At 43.1% G+C, this 16,130-nt stretch overlaps 1 long non-coding RNA gene across 1 annotated transcript in view; it reads right to left on the bottom strand.

Moving 5' to 3' along the window:
• Nucleotides 1-5,057: 5,057 nt before the first annotated feature.
• The window catches only part of LOC136019105 (uncharacterized), a 44,755-nt gene continuing 33,682 nt past the window's right edge, over nucleotides 5,058-16,130 (bottom strand). The window contains exon 3 of the long non-coding RNA XR_010614745.1: nucleotides 5,058-5,234. This is a non-coding gene — a long non-coding RNA (uncharacterized LOC136019105). The remainder of the gene's footprint in view (nucleotides 5,235-16,130) is intronic.

Here is a 16,130-nt window from a genome sequence, read left to right as displayed (position 1 = left end):
AAAAAAAAAGTATATTCTGATAGCATACAAGGATGAGGAATACAATAGCAGAAGGGTTAACAAAGTGGGAGCCTGGAATACATCTGGTTACTGTTTGGTTCAGTGTTCTCAGGGCCCAGTAGTCATTGGAGTGGTTTCCATCAACTTCAGCAAGCTTTTAGCACACAACCAGTCTGACAGACCTATCTCCAGCACACCTCAGGCACCACGGCACCAGGAAGAAATCTCAGCTGAAAGAGAAAGCAGGTCTGATGAAGGCTGCGATTAAGGCTTGTTCAACCAGACACTGAGTTAACGCAGGAGGAAGAAAAACTAAAGGATGCCTGAAGACTCCCTGACAAGACACAGATTCTGGAATAACAGTGTAAATAATCTGCATCCTTTTTCAAAGGGCAATGGGCCCTAAACATGAGCTTCCATGGAGTGATAATCCAGACTTACTTCTGACTGGTATCTTCTCCTGTACACAAACACTCAGTTGTTAAAAGCGAAATGCAGTGTATTGACAGGAGTAAACTGTAGAATTCAGACATGTTTGCTAGAGCTAAGAGAACTGTAAACCTAACAGATAAAATGAGGGAAAGTTTCTAGGTGTAACTTGTTGAGGAATCAAGGGAGAAAACAAAAATCAAACACCACCAGACAGAGAACTATCAGTAACCCAAACAACAAAGAGAGGTACAAAAGGCCGGAGAAATAGCAGCCCAGATGGTGGTCATGTGTAAAAAACACATTCCACAGATTGAAAAGCACTTATTTATGATTACATGAGACAGAGAAAGATGGCAAAGTTAAAACAGAAATGTGCTTAGGCCACAGCGTATGCCAGTTGTGCACTTCTCCACTTTTGACCCACGGTTTCTTGACTTATTTTTCCATCAAAATACCTGTCACATTTTGGGTATGTCTAGAAGAAAAAAACAAAATCTAATGTGATAATTTACAGTATTGCATGCCAGAGTCCTGCAGAAAGGGGTGGTTTTATTGAGGGAAATTCTAGAACATATTAAGGTGGTCAACAGGCACTTGCCACAGATCTGCCCAAGAAAAATACTACTGTTACTGTGATGAATGAAGTGATAACATCACTGCTTCTCCCCGTACTGCCCATGCTTCTGTGCCCTAACAAAAGAGAAGAATAACCATGTCAGGAACATCTCTTTGTCTTCATTAATTTACATTTTTGGCTGCATACCCCAGAGGTGTGCAGCAGAGAGGAATGTGCAGGCTCTAAAGGGCTCAGCTGGAACTGCAGCCCAGTTCTGCCGCAAAATGACTCAAACTTCATTAAATAAAATAAACCTGTTGTAGCCCAAAGATTGACTGACTTGCTGTTTCCTTTGCTCCTGGGTTAATACGGTGAAGTTGGCACATTGATAGAACACTCAGCAGGACAATGGGGTGTGCTGAATTCAAATGAGCCTGGTAGGACTGTAACAGGTACTTCGTACATAGCCTGCTGCTTGGAGGAAGGGAATGGAATACAGCTAAAGAAGGAAGAAAAGATGTCAAAATCTACAGCTGCACAGTAACATCTATTTGTCACTGAAAATAGAGGATCTTGCAGACCTTGAAGTGACTGCAAACTAGAGAAGACCATAAATTCCATACTGGAGTCTAGAGTAAAAGGATCTTCTGATTTAGATATGTCTGACTACAGATAAGCTCCGTTATAAAAGCTAACAGTCCATACATCCCAATGGGACATTGTCAGAAACTCCAAACCAGATAGAGCCCATGTACTACACCCAACCTACAGCATAGCAACTGAATCATGTAGCAAACCAACACTATCAGAATGTATGAGCTGCCTTGGACATGTTTACATGCTCAGTTCACAGCTCAGCTGCAAATCATACTACACGGGAGATGTCAGGCATCAACCACGCAGAGCTGATGATGTGATGTTGTGACTCCTCTCAACAGCATGCAAGGTGGAGTCTGTCCATGAGATCCTGTGCCCATCTGCTAGAGGCTTCTCCCTGTAGAGCAACCTAGTAAGAGCTACTGCTCCAAGAGTGCTGTCAGACATCTAGTAGTCAAGAATATATAGTGGATGGCCCATTAAGCCTAAAGCCTTCTGCCAAAAGCAGTAAGGAAGTCTTTCTAAATCTTGATTCTGGTTCCAAATCAGTCAGGCCAGCACTCGAGAAAGGGACGTGGGCATTGGGCTATCAAGGCCTGAGACTAAAATGCAGAATATTGAGCAAGGGCCTATGCCTGCGTGCTATTGGCAAGGACTTGATGGGGAGACACAAGAGCCAGCACAACAGGGAACACCAAGCAAGAGCACACATCTGAAACCTGGCCGCTTTGCATACTCAGACATTAGCCTCCTGCCAATAGTAAGGCACCACTGTAAAACCTAAATTCAGGCTTGAAGCTGATTCCTACCATCAACAAATAGGCAGGTGAGGCTGGGATCCCAAGGAGGAGTACTTGGTGACATGACTGCTAAGACTAAGGCAGCAGATCTCTCAGGAGCCTGAATTGGCTTTCAGGAGGTACTGGGGAAAAAAGCCCAGTCCATTCTGGCACAAATTATATACAGAAGGGCAGGAAAGAGATTCTGGAAGCAACATCGAGGCTCTGGAGAAGGAAACTGCAGACAATGAATGTTCTCTGAAAACACTGCCAGTAACCCCATGCAGGATGGGAAAGCGAGGCAGAAGAGCCAAGGTTTAATACCTGGTTGAGAAGATGGTAGAAGGAGCAGATTGGTCAGGAACTGGGGACACTTCTGGAAGGGAGGTGGCCCAAGCCAGAGGGACAGATGTCTCTAACTCATTGCACAATAGTCTTATTGGCACTTAAAATCAGGAAGGCACTTAAAAATGTGAGCAGGCTTCTATACTGGAGAGCAGAGGAAAGCAAACAAGTGCAGAGGCACGAACAGCTTTGGCTGATGCTTTTTGAAGGACAAAGCCATGGAAATCACGCATCCTCACATAGAGTGGACAGCATGGAACAGAACAAGTCAGGACAGAAAACAGAGTAGGTGCCAGTTGTGTAAAGTACTATAAGAACCAAAACAATGATACCAAATGCCAGCAATCTAATAAGTGAGAAAACTGGAATGTCTTCATCAGCTGAGGACATCAGCTAAATGCCTATTTCAGAAACCTGCAGGACAGAAGACAACCTGGGAGCTTCTCTCCACATACCACCCACTCCATTTATGCACAGACCAGATAAACATGGGGTGATTTCCACTATCTACAACAAAACATTCAGGGAGAAATGCCCAATGGACAATATTTATTCCATGCTAGATGCATCAGCAGCGTTCTGGCAGCAGTATTAAGGCACAAAAACAGAGTTTGTGCCTCAGTGCACTTAGTACCTCCCTTGGGAGAAGCTGCCACCTTTAACTACCATTTGGACCATGTTCAGCATGCATTGTTTATCACTGCTGAATACAACATGCCTCCTATGCTATCAGGAGAACAAAGGCTAAATGCAATAGTGTTTCAGATGGAGAAGAGACTGTCAGTTTTGGAAAGACAATAATCCCATAAACCAGAAACAAGACACCAGGTAAGAAGTTAACATACCAAGGGGGCAATATATTATTGTAAGGTTCAATCAGTCAGCAGCTGTCCTGCCCCAGGAGATGAGGAAGCAATACTTGAAATAGTGACTGACATAGGGAACTGAGAATTTACAAGTTCACACCTCTGCACAGGCTTGTCTTTACACCTCTCCTCATGCTGGCAAGAAAAACTGCTCTCTTTTGAGGAGCTTCTCTACTCGGTTTTGTTGGCTTCTGCATCCTCTCTGTCCAGCAGTCGCATTATTTGGGTCCACTTTGCATTAACAATTACTTAAGCACCACTTCATTTTAATGCCCATCAGCTTTCAGTCTGTACCTGTATCAGCGTGGGGGTGTTTGACACAGGGCTGTACAACTTCTAGAGTAATTTCAAGAACGAACTGTACCAGAGCCACAGAAAGAGAGATCCCTAGGAGGTATTTGGGTAACATAATCAATTCACACAGAGAGCAGGAGTGTGAGTATGCATGCGAGCACAAAAAAAGCCCATGTACACCCCCCCCCACATCACACCAGAAGCTGCAGGATCCCAGACACCAGGAGTATAAAAGCCAGCCTTTTGCATGCATTATTTCTGAAATTCCTCAAGCCCTCCTGCTTCACAAAACTGAATTATTTAAAACCAACTTGGAGAAGCAGGATTGCGCTTCAAGGAGGAGAAAAAGAACAACATTACCTGGATCTGAGCAAATCAGGTTTTGTTTCATACTCAGTTGCTCACAAAGTTCATCATCCTGATTTCACCTCACCCAGAGCTGCAATTTTCCAACTCACAGGGTGACAAAACTAAGTTGAAACATGCATCTAAATACACTGACAGCAGTTTGACCCTGGCTGGAGTCAAACTGAGTTTTATATCTAAAGACAGCAATCACTTTTTGTGTCATCAGAAGTAACGTGGTGGGGGGGGACAACAGTGTGAGGGATGTCACAACATGCCGTGCCACGGACTGGAAAAAGCGTCTCCTTGATGGGGTCCTCTGGTCTCTGGTGTGCCCCTGGTAAAATGATCTAAGTGATTCTGGCCCGTTGCCACAAGCCCTCTTCTCTGCTGTATGTGCAGAGAAATGTGTTACAGGATTATGAACATGTCACTGGCACTGTTAGCAGTGCAGAGATAAAACCTCACTCATCTTTAGTGCAGTGAGTAGGAAAGCAGATCATTCCTTTAATTATTAAGCATAAGTGAGCTATCCTCAGTTTCCCAAAGCCAGTTTAAACTGGCCCCTGCCCTGCAGATTCATGGGTTGATGGTGCAGAGCTTTAACAATATTTTGCTCTCTTTCTTTAGCTGTTTCTTACTTTATTTTTTTCCTCCCTTGAACTCCCCAGCCCTCTGACTCTGAGGACAGAAGCACCAGGATTGAACTCTGAACAACGCTGGCAGGTTTCCTGCCTCACAGTTCACCCTTCTGCCAGCCTGCCAAGTCCGCCCTGCTGAGCACGGATGCTCACAGGGGAAGGGTTTAAGCCTCCTGCACCTCTCACCTGAGTTTGATGCCAACACAGCTCAGTGGGAGGAAGGGCCTGGCTGCAGCAAGCGGTGTGCCCATCACTCTGCGACGCATGGCGATGTGTTGTGTCACTCAGGATACCATTGCTCAGTAACAGTTTCTCCAGCAGACACATATACGCTGGTACACTGGCTTTGTAGCCCAGGCTGTAGGCCCAGATGGAGGACCTGTGAAATGAAAGGGACAAGATCTGACTTTTGCCTGAAGTACCCTTTAAAGTTTTCAGTGCAGCATAACGTTGCTGTCCCATGGCCTGGGCTGCCACCTGCAAAGATCTGTCCTCTTCACCACTTGGCTTCTCTGGGCTGCTTGTCCACCATGAAGCAAGTCCAGAGGAGGCCACAAAAACAATGAGAGGGCTGGAAAATCATTTCTGGGGAGCCAGGCTGAGGGAGCTGGGCTGGTTCAGCCTGGAGAAGAGAAGGCTCCTTAAGGGGAGACCTTAGAGCAGCTCCGGTGCCTAAAGGGGCTACAAGAAACCTGAGGAGTGGCTTTGAACAAGGGCCTGTAGGGACAGGACAAGGGGAATGGCTTGAACCTGCCCGAGGGGAGACTGAGCTGAGCTCTTAGGCAGAAGCTCTTCCCTGTGAGGGTGCTGAGGCGCTGGCACAGGGTGCCCAGAGAAGCTGTGGCTGCCCCATCCCTGGCAGTGCTCAAGGCCAGGTTGGACACAGGGGCTTGGAGCAAGCTGCTCTAGTGGAAGGTGTCCCTGCCCATGGCAGGGGGTTGGAGAAGGATGAGCTTTAAGTCCCTTCAACCCAAACCTCTCTGGGATTCTGTGATTTTTATGAATGGTCCTACTCATTAATTTGGAGGTCAGAAAGAGAAGCATTTTATGGAAGAAGGCCAGATCCAAAATAAAGAGGAAGCCAAAATTAATTCTTAGACTAGAAGCCAGCCTAAATCTTGATATTTGGATAATGAATCAGACAATGTCAACTACACCAAAAGAATCATGAGTATTCAGGGCTCTAGTTTTGCATCTCTGACTGGGTGTAAAACCCTGTGTTCCTTCCAGATTGTATGTTGCCATCTGTCTCTGCTTCTCACCACTCCATTTGGCTACATGCCGCTCATTAGGGCACATGCATGAATCAGCCAGTAAAAAGGAACATTAACCTGAGGTTTTCTTTTCCCAGTACTCTGTGTGTGCTTCTTTAAGGTAACCACATCTGATCTCTCCTGCCCCTTGTAAACATGGTGCTGAGCTGGAACCAACTCGAAGTTCAGGGTAGCTCACATTGTAGCTCTGATTTGATTTCACTGATGCCTCATTGTGCGTGCTTTGAAATCTGGGCATGAAACAGAAAAATAATAGAGGAGAAACAGCTACAGTGCACGTAGTGCCAGACAAAAGAACCTTTGCTTTAGAAGAGAGATCTATGGAAAAAGTGGAGGAACAAATTCATCAACATCTGTGGTCTGGCAGGTGAAGTGGGTATTGATTTGAGTAAAAGTGGCACAACTGGGCTGCTAAGCACAAACACAGATACAAGACAGAGGAACATCTTGTATCTAGGTAGACATGAATGTTCTGATTCCAAAACTTAGCTCAAGGTCATCTCTTAAGTGCAAACACAGTAACAGCTATGGTAGTTTGTGCAGCTCTGAATGACAGCTGAATCCCAGCAGTTTCAGGAGCTCGGATCAGACTCTACATACTGCATAACTTCCCAATGGCAGGGCTTTCCTCCAGGCCATAACCATCTTGCAAATGTAAAGCTGAGCCCAAGACACAGGGAGAACTCCCTACCAACCCCATCTTCTCAATGCAGCCCACCAACATCTCACACCTCCTTTCCCCCTTCAAGTCCCTGCTTGGCTTATTTGCTGCCTGATTTTGCCCCATGCCTACGCTATGCCAGGCAGGGCACCAGCCATGTGGTCTGTATAGCCAAAGCTGCAGGGGAGTGCTTGGGGCACAGAAAAGATCAGCTGTTTGGTGGCATCTCATAGCTGTGAAGGGCTGGAGCTGCTTCATCTCAGCTCCAACTGAGTTCTAAGGTCAGCACAAGTCGTGAGTGTGTGGTATGTGGAGAAGCAAAAGGATGTTCTGTGAGTAGTAGGGTCTCACAGCCTCTGCTCAGATGAGAATGCAACTGGAGATACAAGTCAGAAGCCTCTATCTATTCCCAGAGACAGGATTTTACTTGCATGAAAGACACATACTCCTTCCTGTCTCCTGCTTAGCTAGGAACTGTGTTCCCCTCTTTAGGTAGTGCTACAGCCCTTATCTGCCTTCCAGTTATGTTCATATCTAGAGCCACACAGATCAGCTTTCTGCTCCATCCTGTGTACCTCTGCTGAACCCCACTGAACATTAACCACACTGCACAGGGCTGAGGAAAGACTGTTAAAAGCATCTTGCATATCATGGATACTACTTGCAAGAGAAGAAACAAAGTGAGGACCAAAACCAACCTTCAGGATTTCAATCGGTGCACAGACCACGGAGAATCTGAATCAACTTCCGGACTCTAGAAAGGTTTTGTCTGCTGCCAAAAAGCTTCTTAGAGCCTTCTAGGGGTAGTTATGAGTTATTTCAGAAACAGGACTTTTTTCAAGGGGAGAACTGTGCTTTTGGGTATTTCTTTGTTTTTCTGAGCCAAAGTGCACCTGCCTTCCATTGATCTCTTGTACAACTGGAAGAAAGCCAACATCCACCCGCAGAGCAAGCCCCCACCAGAGCAGGACGATGCTCCATCAAACACTGGCCACCTATCCATTGTCATGTATCCTGTATTTGTCACTAGCCAGATCAATCCCATGCTGTTCAGCACATTTTAGGAACTTGGGCTAATAAATCATTGAAGTGCCTCTCACTTCACAGATGGTAAGTGCAGTTCAATGAAGGTAATTATAAAAAAAATTACTTCTGGAGCAAAAAAATCAAAACATGGGAATATCTGTCTAATAGAAAAGGCCTGCAAAGAGATTTGGGAGTTCTAATAATTCTGAGGAGCAGGTTAAAGGTCTGAGAGCCTGACAGTAGGTTTTCCCTCTGATTGACTGAATCGATCCTGTCCTCATGTAACAGCTCTGGGCCCCTGTATCTCTGAGATTTCAGGTCCTGGAAACAGTGCCGAGGAAAAAGACTGTACCTCTCACCGTAATGTGTTGGGGTTTTTCTGTCTGCAAACACAATATCCATCACTACGAAGGCAAGATGATGGAAGCGTGCAGATCCTGCAGGGAACAGGGAAAATACCAAAGCAAGACCCGAATTCCAGTAACAGTGGCAGAAACAGAGTGAATTCCCAAATTTCCATTTGATTTTTGTTGTTGGATTTCAACATGACATGCTGTGACTGTCATTTCAACCTATCACTTACATGGCTCTTTCTAACATGCCAGAATAAAACGCCTTAGTTCTTAGATGACACATATAAAAGGAAAAGGCCCTTCTCAGCCAACATCACTGAAGATGTATTTACAAATGGTCAAACCATTCTCTCCAGCTAAGAGGCCATTGAGGCCACAGCTACTACCACCTCTGTGATGCATAACCAAGGGAAAGAAGCAAGATAGACTAGAGGAAGCAGTATTTCTGAAGCACCTTTCATTCCAGGAGAGGTTGAGAGATCTGTGATCCACCAGGGCCCTGTCCTGAAACCTTCATGTCTGGTCTGGTTTGTCTCTCTGACTTCTGACTCCTCCTTCCATGTCTCCTAGTTCCACCTTCAGATCTAAGCACAGAAATGGGCTGCCTCACCTTTTCTGGTCTTCTTTATGTAGCAGAGATAGTTCAGCCAAATGTGGGGCTCCCAATACTACTGTGATACAGAACCAAATATTTCTTTTTTTATATGTAACATGCCAAAACCTAATTCAAGAACTAACAAAATCCCTCCAGAGTTCAAAGAAGATTCAAAACAAAGATCTGAAGTAATCTGTTTACCATTTTCTTTCTTTTTTCACCTCAGTGAAAGATATATTCGTGTCCCTCAAGCAATTTACAAAGTCAGTCTTCTTACTCTGCCTACGTTTGCATTAAGCTGTACACCCCATTTTAACAAACCCATTAAGTTTTAAATCACATAAGGCCTTCAACAGAGAGCCTTCAGAGTTTGGGGTGTTTACCCAATCCTCTTACTACCTACTCAGTTATGATCTTCATCTTGATCTAAAGGCATTACATTGACTGTCCCAAGGGCAAGGCTTTGTTTACAAAGCACCAGGTAAACAGAAGTGGCTGTGTCTCCTCCTTCCAGCTTTCAGAACAAATAACACCTTTTCGATTGCAATTACAATGTGAGGAGCATGACATTTAGTGACGCATTCTGAGCGGCCTTAAATCGTTATGTAAAGGAAAATGTACAGGCCAAATGTGAAATATGATTCCAGGAACTGTTAGGAGATTAGAGATACGAATAAATTTGTGGAATGAATACCTGCCTTGGACTTTTCAACTGGAACCAGTAACAGCCAAGCACAAACCCCTTTTTATTATGAAGAGTCCTAACAGCAGCATAAAACATACAGTACAGCTACAAAAGAGAAGAGTTAAGGTGAGGACAATTTAGATGAAATTTGTCACTGTGCTGAAGGCAGGAAGAACAAGCTATATCCCCGAGACCTTGGAACTGCTACAAGAGACTCAAGAGATCTTACCTAAGCTCCCTCCCTGGCATTTGAGTACACATCCAAACTGAATCGATAAAGTCCTGAGAGCTATCTAATGTGAGGTAGCAGAAGTTTCGTGATTTCATAAGTGGCTGAAGCTTTCCTGTTTAGTTTCACTAAAGTCATCAACTAAACCAGTGTATAAACTAGACAGCCCTGAACTCTTACTCCCTCTCCTACTTTAACAACAACCTCCATTTAATTAGCACTTTTATCAGGCTGAGACATCTCAAGGTGCTTTATGAAAGATGTACAATCGTGTAATCTGCAGTGCCAAGGTAACAAGTGAAATCAAGAAAGCAAAAACAAGAAAAGCCTCAATTTAGATTTATAAAGCAAAACAGTGACAAAGGACAAAACATGTTGGGTTCTCAGCAGGCATATACCAGCGACTGAGTTCTGTTCTCCATATGCTGATACTCCGGTACACTGACTTTAGGAAACTTCTACCCAAGTTTCACATTCACATTTCCACACGTTGATTTCTTTGAAGTACATAAGAAAGAAAATCTGGAAGCGAAGTTTTAATGTTGCCGACTGGTAACTCCTTACTCCCCTTTAAACTGAGCCCCAGAAGACTATATGCGGAGTAATTTAGCATTGGTCACCTTGCTTCTATTTACTGTCTTGCCTGTGGATCAAGAAGTAACATATGTCACATCTCACAGTAAGATGTATGTAGATACCCACATCTGGTGCAGCGTTATAAGTGAGGCTGATACTAGAACTGACATCTTTCAGATGAGAAATTCAAACACTTGTCCAGTGTGGTCTTCTCCTAATTATCCAGATGGATACTAAAGATCGCGCGACACTCTTCACAAAGCATGGGGAACAACGGTGGTGTCTTCAGCAATACTCTCGATGGCAAGGTTTTATGTCCTTGACCATGAATAGCCTTAAATAGATGCTGGTTTCCTCTAGAGTGTTATTAACATTATGGATCTGGATCATGGGACACATCCTAATGTTCTTATTCAGATTCTGTTCAGGTGAAACACCCAGTAAATGATGAGGATTTCCCTTTGCCTGCCTCATTATCTTTCTAAGAGCCTCATTTCTAGAGGCTGTCACAGTCAGAACATGTTCAAGCTCTAACTTCAGCAGGAAGGTAGATGAAGCTGAAAGAAGACCACAAGTTATTAGGGTTAAGATTTAACTTGAGGAGTCCTCTCAAGCTTGTCAGTTGGGTCAGACTGTTATTAGAAACACTGATAAGGAAATAAATAGATACTTCAAAAAATCACATTTCAAATGCCTTCTCTTGTAAAATGCTTTGCTAGGCATTGACCTCACTGCATTTTATTATATGTTGCATCCAGCTACATTAATAGAAGTGATGTCTAACGTGCTAAAGTCATGACAAAAGAAATGGTAACTTGAAGAAAATCTTTTTCTAAGGGGAAAATGCAATTTTAATGACAGCAAAGCACAGGATTTGTTCAATGAAGAAAAAGAAAGAAAGAAAAATCAAGAGCTCAAGCATTTCCTGATGTATGCACTAAAGAAATTATACAGTTGAAAAAGACAACCTCAAAGAACAAGCAGGAGGAGGCAGAGATTAGCAAATTAAACCCACAGGCTAATCTCATGATTTCTGAATAGTTAGGGTTAGTGAACACACACTGCTGGGAAAGGTTCCAAGGCAACAGGGAAATAACAAGTCAGAAGCAATGAATTAGGATCTCCCTGCTTCCAATATATAAAGTATGTATAAAATGAAAGTGTCATGAAACAAAAATACACCACAAGGCCAAAACAAGCTACATTTGCAACAGAGCTTCACTGATTTTATCAGAACTGTGTTTTTAAACCCATATTTCCCCTTTTTCAAAGATAATATGCAAAAGTTCATCGTTTGTTGCAGCAGAAAAAAACCATCCTTGAACACAATTTCACATTACCCCTTTTCTGCCTCTTGGCTCCTGTGATGCCACTAAACCCAGAATGTGTTTTAGTTCAGGAAGATCTACTGGCCTGTCAACTTTCAAAATATCCATCAAGCTGTTTTTGTAACACATTGGGGCGAGGAAAGGGGAAACCAAATTTGAAGGACTTGTCAAAGCTCACGGTAATTTATGACGCGAATGGAAAGTGCCTTTGACAGTAAGAAACTACTTGCCGTGAAACTACTTTGCAGAGAAATAAATACTACAGACTAAACTGGGATGCCAGACTTCTTGCCAGTGTCCTACCAGGGGGATGTGCAATGCATTGCCCTCTCTTGCACCTCATTTACTCCACCTCTGAAAAAAGATGAGAATCCTACTTGTCAAAACCTCATCAACATTAATCAGTGGAACAGTCTCAAGGAAAGGTTAGAGCCATCTTCACTTTTACCTTCTACTGAAGCCCCACTATGTTCTTATTTACGTATTGCGCAGGTTACAGCAGCACACAGAAGTACCAACAGCAGAGATCCTGTTAAATTTGGCACCACACACACATATAATGAGATATGGGAGTTGTAAAGCCTTGAGGAATCATGCTGTGATCTCACCAGATGACACAGGGAGTGTTTCTGTCCCCCACTTTCAAGGTCAGGAACTAAGAGTACTCAAACTAGCAAAGGTGGGAGTTGAGTCCAAGTCTCCCAAGTGCCTTAATGATGATTTGAACTAAGCAGGACTAAACACCACACATAACTACAAATATCAGCAGGTAAATAAAGTCTACAGAGAGAGATAAATTAAAACTAGGACTGACTAAAGTTTTTCCATATTGTCTGGAATTGGAAGAGCTCTGCAGAGATTTTGGTTTTAAGAAAGGAAAGCTTTGATAGAAGTGTCCTTTTCCTGGTAAAAAAGATGGTGTGGGTAATATCACAACTAAATAGTCTATCTCTGTGATAAAAGCCAGTCACATTATGTTTGTCAAAGCCTCTGCAGAGTACCCATTACTTTATTACTGTTATTATTTCTACAGGAACAGGTTTGCACCAGTACTGTCATGGAGCAGCCTGATCTTCCCCAGGCTTTTTAGGTCAGAAATGACCAAATGATTTGTTGGGCAAGTCAGTGAAGGGATGCAGTGGGAACATAAAGCCTATGATGCAAGGTGAGGGTACTTCAAAAGATACCAGCAAATACAAGCCAACACAGAGGGAACAACTAAGCTGGAGCTAGTCTGGTGAGATAATTGAGAGTGGTGGGCTCTGAAGGAGCAGGCACAGACTGAAAAGAACAGTTGAATACAGTGTTTTGGGGACTTACTCCTCACAGAGCTTCTAGTAATAGGCAATCATTTTAGCACAATGTTTAGAGCATTTAGCAGAAATGAGACAGCTGATGCATTCTGCACTCTTAGGCTGAGATTGAAGAATGTCTGAGGAAACTGAAACACCTTCATGCCCGGTGAAGTGGAAAAGGGGTTACAAGTGGCTGCTATAACTCAATGCAAGTATTATCCAGCTAGCGCTGAAAAGAATTCAGAAGAGTCAAGATTTGGTGGCTCACAGAGCCGCTGGAATCACCAATTTGTGGATTGTTCCCAAACACAACTGAGACTGGGTTGTGAGAAAAGAGTCAGAGATTCCTTTTGTAAGCCCAGTGGCATGTGGCTGATTAGAACCGCAGGCAGCGTTTCTGACCATTGTTTGTTCATGTTTTGTCTGTAAATCTGAAAACTGTAATAACATTTCATACTCCCAAAGAAGATTGAGAAGTACAGAAAAGATAGTCTGAATGGCTCGTTTACAATGACCTCCATTTCGGAGTCCCTTTATTCCTTATCTCATTTAATCAGTGAAGGTTATTAATGGAAACAACCCCAGGTTTCATTGGTCCATAATGCCAGTTGCTTCTTAAAATTAGTCAGGAGATGCCAGTATGCAAGTTTTCTTATTCAGCCAAGTAATAGTGAGCCTAACTTCCAGTGTTACTAGTAAAGCAAAGGAACTGTCTTTGCCATGGAAACTTTGAGGGTTCAAATGAGTTTGAAATAGTGAACGTTACCTTAGGCTATGCCTTTTTTTTTTTAAGTTTCAGCTATTTATTTACCTTTTTTCATTGTTCCCATATTCAGTTTTCAATCTGAGTTTGATCAGGTTTGGATAATTTTATGTATCTGTCAGCCCAAGGTCAGAGTTTGGATGACTGCCTCATTAACTTAGCGGTTTTAACAAGTAGCATAGGAGCTGCGGATTCCATTAGTGGCAGACAAGCCAGAGTCTTTTAATATTTAGGATGTTGTCTGGGATCCAACTAAGTTTTGGTTGCTATGGAATGAAGTCTACAGGAAAAAAAGCCGAGGGCATTGAGTCCACATTCTGGGGATGTCCTGGCAGCAAAGAAATACCACTGTTCCTGTTGTAGGCTTTTGCATTTTTACAATGTTTTGCATGCAAAGTGATGGAACCAAGATAAATGGTTGCAGATGGTTGAAACTAGACTCCAGAAAACAAACTGAGTTTACCCAGTGCATCGCATATCTACACTGCAGATGTTTGCCTGGTTAGCAGGTCCTGCTGAAACAATTCTGAAAGGACTGCTTGTAAAACTGGCTTGGAGATGAAACCTGTGCATCCCACTTGAAAAACCATCATCAGCCCCAGCTCAGTTTCCAAGATTTGTGATCACGATGTAGTTGGATTTTTCCTTCATCTTCCTTTGGGTTTCCTCTGTTTCTTAAAACACTGATGAAGAATAACCTAATGAGGGGAAGGGGCAGCTCACCCACACAGTCCACTCTTAAGAACACAAATGTTCAAATGCAGATATTAAAGGGGGCTGTCATATAACCTTAGAAATAAAACCCACAACAAGACGATCCCGATTCTCATCCCAATTTTCCTCAACCCGGACAATTCCTGTCAGAAAGGGGTCTATCAGAATCAGAAAAGGGAGACAGTATGGACAGTATGGAAGACTTTCATATAGGGAAGACTCACACAGACTCTTTAGGATTTCAACTTTGAACAGAGATGCCTTAGAAATTATTTTAGGGGCCTACAAATTTGTGAATGGTCTGGACAGAAATGGGCTGTTCACCATCTCTTCCAGTATGAAAACAAGAGGCCATTAGATGAAGCCCATGAAAGCTGTGTTCCAACAAGCAAAAGGAGGTTGTTCTTCACATAACAGAAAACAGACATGTGGAACTCTGCCAGAGGCATTATGAGCACAAAGAATTTACATGACTTCAAAAGGAGGCAGGGCCAGGATTGGGAAGAGGGATCGAAGTCCAGAGATTCTGAATTTAGCTACCTCTTTCCATGACTCTTTAAATCTACTGCATGCCAGTGCATTTTCCCTAGTATGTAGCATATAATCCAATTCCAAACAGCTTTCCTCGTTCTCACTTTCAAATGGTACCTCTGTCTCCTGACTGCTCAAAATGCCAGAACCTGCAGTTATCAGAAGAGGGATCAGATAAAGATCCCTCTTCTTCTCACTTCTGAATCTTATAGCAGTCTCAATGCTTGTAATGTATGAAGAGGTCACATAGTGATACAGTAATTCAGGACTTCAAGATGAATCTCAGAAGCTTGGAGTAGATGACTAGTATTCAAGCATGAAAAGGAGGCCTAAGCAAAACAAAAATGGCCTGGGAGATGAGTTAATTCTTTTCTGAAATGAAGAGCTCATTGAAGGTTAGAAACAAGTCTTACAGAAATGCCACAAGAAAGGGCATAGAGGTAGCATGTTTATGTAGGAACACATGAATATTAGGGAGAAGGAATTCTGAACCCTCACAAATTATGGCCTGTTTCTAATAAAAGCTCCTGTTTACTGGCTAGAAGATAATCCAGTTAATATAACAAATAGGTAAAACTCTTTGCTAAACTTCAGATTTATCCCTTGTAGATCCAGAAGGCAGAAACTATGGGACTTGTAATTCTGCACATACACACACTCAAAGCAGACATTCCCAGGGTATTTCAATGTACAAGAGCTCATGATCAAAATGGTGCATAACCCAGCACTGTTCATCACTGAGAGACTCGAGTCAGGTTATTCAAGGCTTTCTATGGTAAGATTAATAACAAGGAGCATACTGAGCCTGGAGCAAAGCAGCATCTAGGTCATGGCAGGATAGCTTCCAGTCTATCACAATAGCTTCACGAACTTTGGGAAAAGCTACTAGATGCAGAGAGGTTCTGAATAACGCAAAATTGTCAACAGTTCCTCAACACAGCATACATTTTTAAGTATTTCAGAATTCACAAGGCCATTTTCATTATGGGGCATTATTGTTCATTTACTTCTAGTAGCTGCAATAGGAACATAGTGTGCTGATTATCAAAAGGTACCTTTTGATGCACAGACCTTCACAGTAATGCAGGGAGAGACGGGATATTTAGGTTAGATCATAGAGGGGGGAAAAAAAGAGTCCTTTCACTAAAGCACCAGTAGGTTTGGGACCAGCACATCACAGTCCCCCTGCTCTGTACTCTGTTGACCCACCTGTCAGCGCAATCCATGCCTCAGGTTTCAGAACAA

This window comes from Lathamus discolor, chromosome 8, assembly GCF_037157495.1.
Source record: "Lathamus discolor isolate bLatDis1 chromosome 8, bLatDis1.hap1, whole genome shotgun sequence".
In the NCBI taxonomy this organism is placed as follows: domain Eukaryota; kingdom Metazoa; phylum Chordata; class Aves; order Psittaciformes; family Psittacidae; genus Lathamus; species Lathamus discolor.
The sequence above is the reverse complement of the archived record's forward strand: the minus strand, read 5'-3'. Positions and strand labels throughout refer to the sequence as shown.